The 8,337-nt window shown below is 42.0% G+C and overlaps 1 pseudogene; it reads left to right on the top strand.

Moving 5' to 3' along the window:
• Positions 1-6,293: 6,293 nt before the first annotated feature.
• On the top strand, positions 6,294-8,068 carry LOC123428664 (annotated as a pseudogene).
• Positions 8,069-8,337: the final 269 nt, after the last annotated feature.

Genomic DNA, 8,337 nt, shown 5'->3' with positions numbered 1-8,337 from the left:
ATCGGTAGCATTCCAATTGCATGCACGATCCTGCCCTAGTCTAGCCTAAAACTACATCCTCATTTGTTAGGAGGGGTAGGACGGTGTAGGTGACAAGAGGTATGCCAGACTTCTAGACGTGGCCGTTGGCGATCGTCGGAGCGAGCGACAACCAGTATGACATCTTCTCCCCTTCGAGGCATGGTTGCATCATGTGTTTGTCACCCCCTCGTGGTTAGGATTTTTGACTAGATATTCTCGCACCCCGGGATGCATATTAGATAGGCTTAGACTAATCGTTTCCAGTTTGAAGAAGTATTGTGATGGGATGACTATACTTGATCAGGTGGTATGTTCCTATTGCATACATTATAGGAGAAATTGTTGTTGATATAATTTGAAATCATGTATGTCATTCTTTAGTATTATCATATACGACCTTAAGTATGCATGATTCTGTGGATCAGATTAAAAGTGATGTCAACATACTGCTTTGCTAACTTTGATGCACATACATGTCTAAATACACGGAAAAGAATGGACTATGTAGATGATGTTTTGGAAGTTTCCTTTCATGTATCAGCAAATATCTTGACCGGTGGAGAGTTAATATATGTTTCCTAAGCTGCACTCGTGCAATCATATCAAGCCTAGCCAACCAGGAGAAGTTAGGGCGATGCAGTTCGGTGTGCACAAAAACCATGAGGAAAAAACCGCCGATTTTGCATGCTAGCTGGACCTTACAATTGGGACGGATTGGTGAGAACGCTCAAATAAATTTAAACATGATAAATTGTGGCAACACTTTTGCTAAATGAGGTTAAATTAGTAAAATTCAGATAAATTAGGTAATTAGTGTCAAAAATTTTAAAATAGAGGGTAAAAACCAGAATTCACTCAAGATTGAAAATACATTGATACAAAATTGACACCACCATCGTGGTCGCCACCACCATCGAGACATGTTAAAGCGTGAGGCAACAATTTAGTAGATTATGAGCCAACAATCTGAGGGGCCAATCAAGCTCCCCTGTGTCGACGAGTGACTACACCTATTGTGGCAACAACACATCGGGATAGTAATACGGTCATGTGACTCATATAGTACGACTTTGTACCTGCCATCATGAGTCTGTGGACAAAGATGTATATACCTAATAATAAAGGGATTAATGCTTCTGCCCGTCCATCTTAAAATTACCCCCGGAGTTAACACAATTACCAATTATGGCACTCATAAGTGGAAAAACGATTCACTTTGTTACATGGGCCATTTGCTCTCGTTTATATGCCGAGCTTTGCTCCACCACCCAGGAGACCTGAGTTTGACCACAACCCCTGTGCCTTTTTTACTTCTCATTTTTGTGTAAAGTTAAATGCTTTCTAAAATATTCATATTTTTCAAAACTTAACTCCAAATCTAGCATGTTATATATGAAAATCGCTTCGAGCAATGTGAAGATTTTAAATATTCTATTATCTTGCATGTTAGTTATTTCTAGAATAAACTTTATGGTGCAACCTTAACTAGTACCTTCTCTATATGGGGTATTTCAGAAATACCTATCACATATGTTTCCTATCCCATTTAACTTGAGTAGATATGATAGTTTAATGCTCTCACAAAAGACAGTATTCACACTATAAGGGATGTTGATTCCTACTAGCTACCATATGCTAAAGAATACAATAGTACATAGTCATCCAATTTCTCATCGTGCACCATAACCAACCAATATACGTCGATGTACTCTAAATGGTTGTTAACAAGTGGCTTAATTTTGATCTCCTATTTTTTGGAATTGCAACCATAAAGATTTTTGGGAACAACTTGAGTACATTTCAAAAATCATCCAATCATTAAAGTTTTGCGTAATACCACTTATCATGTTATTTGTTGTGTGAAGATTTGAAGAGATTTGCTGATATCGTCCAATGTGTATAAGGACATGTTTGCTACTCTCTCCGTCACAGTTTATAAGGCATGCACGTATACCTAGGTCGTCAATTTGACTTATATAAAATATATTGTTTAACATAAAAATTATATCATTAGAAAATAGAACATCTAAAGTTTCTAATGATATATTTTTTGTAATATATGCCTCTCATTAAGTTGATCAAATTGACGACCTAGATACATGTGCCGAACTTATAAACCGAAACGGAAGGAGTAGTAAAAATCTAACATAGGAGTAGAAGGATTCTCCAAAACATTAATTGTGGTTCCTCTTAAGGTGCCAAACTGGTGCTGGCGGCGAATGTAACTAAAGTCTACACTCTCCAGCTGCTAGACTTTTCTTCCACGCAATTCGTGCAGGTATGGAGCACAGAAGGTGTGGTTTATTGCATCGTATTGCAACCGTGGTTCTACACTTACTAGAATCTCCTTCATACTCATTGTTAGATGTGTTGTTCATTGATCGAGTTATCAAAGACTAGGAATAGAGTTCAACTGTTCATCATGTAATGATTTTGTAATTTTGTATTCCACGTGGTGTACACGGTGAGATATAGAAGGAAGCAAGCTATGTTTGCCAAGTCATAAGAAATGATCGTCTAACAATTTAGATTAAACAACGTCTCACTAACCATTTTCTGGAAACAACTAGCGTACGGTTTGATAGCTGTTTGTATTTAATATAAGTGCAAGACTTTCTACTTTGATTTTTTCCAATACTGAGATGCTGATCGAGCAGTTTTGTGTCGTGACTCTTCCAATCCAACAGAACAAAAGAGACCAAGCAACAACTTTGGGTTCTGCAAATAAACGGGAAATTCAAAAAGGGCACGCAGGTGCGGGAGCATCCTGTGAAGCCTTTCCCCGCTAGCCGTTTGCCTCACGATCCGTAAAATAGTTGGATTCCGCATGAGGCACAATAGTTTAATTTTTTTTTAAATTGACACTTACATTTTGCATCTGAAACTTGTGACTTTTTCGGTCGCCCGTATCCAGTTTCAGACTTAAAACTTTAAGGATATTTATTGTACTAAAGTTGTGATTTCGTAGGTCGCTCGTACTAAGTTTCAAAGGCTAAAACCTAACAGAATATATTTTTTAACTAGTCAAGATGTATTAAAATTGAATCTTATTTGAAAGCCCTCGTCATTAGAGACATAAATATGAAAACATAATTTATTTGGACTTTTCATTCAAAAAATATGAAAGATTAAAAACTGGAAAGGAAAAAAAAACAAAGGGGAGGGACTACCATCTGTTGGGACTAGACGATTCTGTGCCCAGGCTCGGCTGCACATGCGATGAACAAAAATTTCAAACAAAATGCTAGAAAAATTCAAAGAATTCTGAATGGTTTTTGCATGCAAGATAATTTGATGCGTGAGGTGCGTTTTAAATTTCAAATCATTTGAATATCTAAGTAACTCTTAGGAAAAAGGCAAATTTAGGGTCTTTGAAAAAGTTTATTGTTCATATATTGTGCTGGTCCGATTTATCTTTTTTGCTCAAAGCTACTCATATGTCTAAATGATCTAAAATTTAAAACATGCCTGTGGCAAAAAAGATTATATTCCATGAAAAAAAATCATTTTTTTAGAATTTATTTAATATATTCTATGAATTTTCTCTTTACGGGATGCACAAGAGCCTAAGCGCGCTCTGGATATTCGTACAGGTTGCCTCTTTTTTTTGTTGTTGTCGAGGGTGTGCTATGTGATGTCGCTGCTGACATAGCCAACTTTGATCAAGCGTAAGTCTTTCTCTTTCTTTTTTTTTTCCTGTGCGGGGAGAACAAGCTGGTAAGTACGGAGATGCTAATTGGAGCATACAAAACATAATCCCTATGTATGGCGCTTCTCCCGGAAGCAAACCGAGACAACAAAACGTGCCCGTTTGAACAATCCATGCAGACCAAATGGCCACCAATATAATTATCCACCGACAAGAAAACCGAAAACGACGCAGTTAACTGAAGCAAGTGAATTGTTGCACGCGACGGTCTGGATCTTCACACTGCGAAGCAGCTTGCCGGTCTGGGTCATCAAACAGCGAAGCAGGTCCCCGACCGGTCGGTCTAGCTAGCTGCACAGCCGAGTGATTGGGAGGCCAGTCGGATACGGTACGTACGTGGAGCGCCTCCGATCCAAGCGCTCTGAGCGGAGGGTTTAATACGCCGACGGGGACTTGATGACGGCCGGCGGTGCGGGGTCATGGATAAGAACATGCATAATAAGCCTGCCGGCGGCCAGCAGAACCACCGGAAATCCAGAATGCTCGCGCGCATGCTGCCGGATCCAGCACGTGTGTCCTTTGCGCCTTGGCTCGATCGATCGCAGGGCGGGGATGGGGACTGCGTTTTTTCAGAAATGTTCATGGTGTCTTTGTAGAGAGAGAGATACGATAGGATCGGTCCTGGATAATTACGGAGTGGTAGTTTTTCCAAACTATAACTGTTATGTACAGTTGTTATGTCACAGAGGAAAAGTATGATGCGACCGTGCGTGCGTGCGGCTCCGTTTTCCTCCACGTTAGTTGCATCAACCGATCTGTCCACGGGACTGGTGGGCCGTGCAAAGTTGATGCGCGCGCGCGTCGATCGGACGGCGATCATCCGACCTGTCCACGCGACCGGAGACGCGACGGAACAAAAAAAAGCAAGAGTGACAAGGAAAGCTCCGACCCCGATCGGTAAAAAACACGAGTACCGATCGCGATCGGCCGCATGGCTCTGTTTCTCCCGTGCAGTTGAGCCAATGTGGACCGACCACGCGCTAGCCGACGCTTCCGTCAAGTCGACCGCTCGGTTCGTGGCTCGTTGTGGCAGACTTTGAGCGTTCAGTTTGCCAGCTATGATCGGACGTGACCGTAAAGAATTTTGGAGATGTGTTGTTTGATTTTCTTATGCGTATCATAAGAAAATACTCCCTCCGTCTTAAGTGTAGTTGATCTATATCTATATCTATATATATATAATTTATATTTATACCTATTCTAATAATAAAGAGACTATCGCTTCCGTCGGAAAATCCACCGAGGTGATTTTATAAAAAAGCCCTTACTGTTTATGACATTAAACTCGTAATATATATTAAATATTTTTTTAAATACTCATATCTTTTAAACCGTAACTTCAAATTTAACATATTATACATGGAATTTGATTAGAAAAATATGTAGAATTTAAATATGATATTATTTTATCTGTTAAACGTTTAATAAAAATACTATCTAGGGTGCAATCTTAATAAATAAGTCATTATTCGTCTTTCTTTCATACCGGTACTCATCCGGGTTGGGGATGAACACGTCAACAAAATCAGGATTAGAGATGAAACTGAAGGTCACTTGACTGATTCTTTGTACGTATTAAATCTACATGCAAGCCGTGTTAAAATAGAAGACCTGTAAAATTTTGAACTGCATTTTTGTAGGATAAGACCATCTTTATTTGTATCGTAACTATAAATTCTCAAATTATAGACATTTTTTATAAATTAAGAGCGTGTGCTGTGTGGTATTTCTTTCTCCCGTTGCAACGCATGGGCCCTTTTGCTAGTATATATATATATATATGTATATGTATATGTATATATATATATATATATATATAATATAATAATAATAAAAAGGCTATTGCTTCCGTCGGAAAACCCACCGCGGCATTTTTATAAAAAAAAACTATATTTTTTGTTATTCAATCCGTGCTCCATCATTTATCTGCAACGTAAAAGAAAAAAACGATTCGCACTTAAAACCATAGAAAGTTAACGGTTGTGATTTGACACTCTAAAACTAAGATGTACCAAGGGTGAAGATAAGACAATGAGTTTTTTTTTTTGAAGGATTAGGCAAGGACTAGATTTATACTATTACAGGTGTGAATATTAGGCAAGGAGAGAGAAGTACACTATTGTACGTCCAAACTCAAAAGCACACACGTTGGTTTCCTGCGCCAATACGCGTAGCCAAACAAGCATGCACGTGCTACATTCTACATTAGGCGAGGACACGCACGTACAGACTTGGAAGCACACGGATTAATTTCCAATGGAACCATCTATACCCAATTCGAACTGAACAATCTTTGGACTAATATTTTTTGACAAATAATCTATCTCCAAGAGACACGTACAAATATGTGTAATAGAAAGACATCGAATATATTACAACAAAAAATAAGGGTTATATCCAACTAAAAAAAGACGTTTCCATCGTATACATAGAAGATATCTTTACCTAATAATAAAGATGCTATCGCTTTCATCGAAAAACCCATTGCGGTGATTTTAAAAAAAGTCCTTGGTGTTTTCTAAAATTAACCAGCAATCCAATTGATAAGTGAAGCTGAATCGGTATGTGCGGGAGAAAAAAAAACACCAAACCACCCACGACCTTACCTCCCATCTCCATCGCCAGCGCGCCACCACCCCCTGCCACGGCGCCGTGCGCCGCCGGCCCCAACTCCTCCAATGCTCACCTCCGTCCCCGCGCGCCACCGCCCCATATCCGGGCCTCCCCGCGCGATGGTCGAGGCTCCGGCGGGCGAGCCGCTGGGCGGAGGAGGCGGAGAGCCGGTACCCGCGCGGAGGAGGAGGCGAAGGCAGCCGCCGCCGCCAACGGGGATGGGGACGGGGACGTGGGCAACAACATCTACACCTCTGAGGACGAGGGCACCGAGAACTATGGTCGTGGCGGCTACCACGTAGTCCGCCCCGGGGACAACTTCAAGCAGGGCGCCTATGTCATGGAGTCGAAGCTCGGTTGAGGCCACTTCTCCACCGCCTGGCTCGCCTCGGACACCGCCAACTCCGTACGTGCTCACCACCCCCTCGCCTCGCCGTGAAACCCCGTGTTAAAATCACCCCGCTGCCTCTAAGATTCGCTACGAGGATATGTAGGAAAAAAATATTGATCTGGATGCAGTTGTCTGCCTGCCCACCAACTGTTCGCTCTTTTGTCACAGAGCTCATATGCAGAACAACTAAATCAATTTCTCATTATTACTGTTTTATCCGTCAACCCTATCGCACTACACGAGATATTCTCATGTTTTACGCCACTTGCCTAGAGGCTCAGGCTGCTCGTGTCCAGCGTTTCTGAATCTTTTGGTTATCTGTGCAGAGGTATGTGGTCGTGAAGGTGCAGAAGAGCGCACAACACTACTCGGAGGCTGCCATGGATGAGATCAAGATCTTGAGGCAGATTGCTGACGGTGACCTTGAAGACTCCCGTTGTGTTGTTAAGCTTCTTGACCACTTCAAGCACACACGCCCCAATGGGAGCCATGTCTGCATGGTGTTTGAGTTTCTTGGTGATAACTTGCTCACCCTAATAAAGTACATGGACTATCGTGGCATTCCGCTTCCAATGGTTAAGGAGATATGCCGGCATGTGCTCATTGGCCTTGACTACCTCCACCGCGAGCTTTCGATTATCCACACTGACCTGAAGCCCAAAAACATATTCCTCGTGTCCACTATTGACCCCTCAAACGATCCCTGGAAGTCAGGTGTGCCACTGGTGCCGCCTGCTGCAAGGGCCATCGAGCCACCTCCAAGGGCTCCTGCCCGACCATCAACGAGTAGTGGCGTCACCAGGAACCAACATAAGAAGATCCGGAAGAAAGCCAAACATGTAGTTGCTTCAACTTCAGAAGGCAATGGGGCAGTGGCATTCGCCAACATAGACGAATCAGATGATAAGGGAGATCTGAGTACAGCAAATGAGGGCAGTCCTAGCCAGGATGGGGACATGAAGAGAGGAGGAGGGCATAGGCTGGGCAACAAAGGGACTAGGAATAGGATGGCGATGGAAGCTGAACTAGGCTGCAAGCTGGTTGACTTCGGAAATGCATGTTGGACGTACAAGGAGTTCACAAGTGATATCCAAACAAGGCAATACAGATGTCCTGAGGTCCTTCTGGGCTCCAAGTATTCTACATCTGTCGATCTGTGGTCCTTTGCATGCATATGCTTTGAACTTGCCTCAGGAGATGTGCTCTTTGATCCGCATAGTGGAGATAACTTTGACAGGGATGAGGTATTTTTGTTCATTTCCTCACTTTGGTTTCGACTAAGAACATACTTTCAACATTGTGGATCTGTACCCGGTTTATCACCTGGTAAATGATGTCCCCCATTTTAACTCAAGAAAGGTTCTCATCACAATCAATAACCGACTCTTTGATACCTACATTTAATTCAAGCAGGAGATAACTGCGAAGGGTGGGCCTCACTTCTAGCTCGATGATATTGTTTTCCAAAGTTTTATTTCTTGCATTAGCGTGACTCAGTGACATGTGTATGGTCATGGTCGACTTCACCGCCTTGAGACTCACCATGTTCAGGTGAACACGGTAGCCACCATTGGCAAGGATCGAAAAGAGGATAATAATAAGT

This window comes from Hordeum vulgare, chromosome 2H (genome assembly GCF_904849725.1).
Source record: "Hordeum vulgare subsp. vulgare chromosome 2H, MorexV3_pseudomolecules_assembly, whole genome shotgun sequence".
Lineage (NCBI taxonomy): Eukaryota > Viridiplantae > Streptophyta > Magnoliopsida > Poales > Poaceae > Hordeum > Hordeum vulgare.
This window is presented reverse-complemented; position numbering and strand designations above follow the sequence as displayed.